Source organism: Tupaia chinensis, unplaced genomic scaffold (genome assembly GCF_000334495.1).
Source record: "Tupaia chinensis unplaced genomic scaffold, TupChi_1.0 Scaffold138365_1, whole genome shotgun sequence".
NCBI lineage: Eukaryota > Metazoa > Chordata > Mammalia > Scandentia > Tupaiidae > Tupaia > Tupaia belangeri.
The window spans coordinates 1,390,802-1,392,782 of NW_006198262.1; positions in this window are offsets into that span (position 1 = coordinate 1,390,802).

Here is a 1,981-nt window from a genome sequence, read left to right on the forward strand (position 1 = left end):
CCCGGAACGCCCTCCCTGCCGCACCCGGGCGGGTGTGCTTCTTAGTGCCTCCTGCTGTAATTATGTCATTACAAGACCACCCATCTCTGAACCTAGTCCCTGCAGTGGCCACACAGCCCCATTGTGCAGGAAGCCAGGCCCAGGGAGGATACAGGCATCCTGAGAGAAAGACAGAAGAGCTTTTGTGGGTGGCAGGGCAGGGGGAACAAACCTGGTAATTAAACGAGTCACTGAGCGAACATGAATGCCCTTCCTACAGAGTCAGCACGCTGGAAGGGGCTGGAATTCTGCGGGTGGGCTCCCCATCCTCGGCTGCCCTGAGGACATGGCCCTACCGAGCACCACAGGTCTGACCTGGGCAGTCATGCCTGCCTACAAGACTGCTACAGCCAGTGGGGATGAGGCCACCCTCCATGTAACACCACCCTACACCAGGCAGAACAAGCCCACAGCTGGCCTCCCAGCACTGGCTCCTGCAGGGAAGGGAGACTCTCCAGAGATTGCAAGGAACCATGCCCTAGAGGAGGGGCGTATGCAGCCAGCGTGGATGTGTGTGGAAAAGCAGAGGGTCATGGCCACTCTGTCCACTTGAGCAGGTGGGTGGGTGGTAGAGCAAAGCAAAGGGGTCCAGGGAGCTTGGTAGTGCTGGGTCAGGCCCCAGGGAGAGTAGAGCCATGACAGGCTCCTGGGTCTTCAGGTTTTGTGTTCTCAGAAACTGGACAGCTCCTCAAAGACCTGGAAACTGAGGACAGCCCAGACCGAGGGCAGAGGCCATGGAGGCAGCTCCCACCCAGGTGCCAAGTGTTCATGAGGACATGACCTAACCCCAGAGATCAGAAGCCCGGCCAGCCTCGTGCTCGCAAGTGGTCCTGCCATCATAAGGAACTGCCTGTCTCCCACAAGGGACCCTCAAATAGTGTAGGACGGGGTCCTGGGTCACCTCTTCCGTCAAGGTCCCGAGATAGTTTACACCAGCTAGAGTCCTGTCAAAGAAGGCTGGACCACCATCAGCCCCTCCCATCAGCCAGCACAGTGCTTGCTCCCCAGGCTCTCCTCTGGGTACCGCTGCTCTCAGGGGACCAATCCCTCAGCAGGGACGGGAGCAGAACACCACCAAGACCAACACCAGCCTGATCAGTCAACTAGACAGCAAGGCTCCAGATGCTCCCAGGTATGCTGCATCCTCCCAGGTGTGCTGTAGTCCTCCCAGAGCATTCTGGGATCTTTCCCCACACCAGACACAAAGAGCCTCTCCCAGTGTGGGCACCCTTGCCGAGCTGGCTCCAGCCCCAGTTGGAAACCTTCAGCTTGGCCGAGCCTAGATATGAACACAGGAAACAGTGTGGGAGCCTGGAACAGCCCAGAACCAGAGTCAGCTTAACCTGAAACCACACCCACAGGACAGGAGCTGAGCTGCCTTCCTACCGAACAGCCCAGGATGGGGCCCCTGCCAACTGCCAGCCTCAGAACAGTGATCTTGTGGCAGGTGACAGGACAAGAGGTGCTTGGGGGAACCCTCTCTCAAGGGAGCCAGGAGGGTCTTCTTTGCATGTACAATATGGGTTGTGAGAGAGGCTATGCAATGAACACACCCCTGCCCCAGAACCCTGGCCTCCCAGCAACCTCTCCACAGGAGGTAGGGCTGGCTATCTTCCTTCCCCTCTCTCCCAAAGGGCCAGAGTCAAGAGCAGCAGCAGCAGTAGCAGCAGTACCTCCCAGGCCTGGCCACGGCTGGTCGCCAGGAGCAGTCATGAGTGGTGTCTGGGCCTCGGGCAAGGGGTCAGGCTCCCACCCTTGGACACAGTGGGCAGTGTTGAAGCTGGGAGGGCCAGCTTCCTCTCCAGCAAGCAATTACCCCAGTTTAGAAACAGAGTCACCCTTGAGTCAGGGCCAGGGGCTAACTGGATGCTGAGGACCCCCCCACCCTGCCTCCTCTCCCCACACCCCAGGGAAAGCCAGCCTGCTCCTCCAGGGCTCTGCT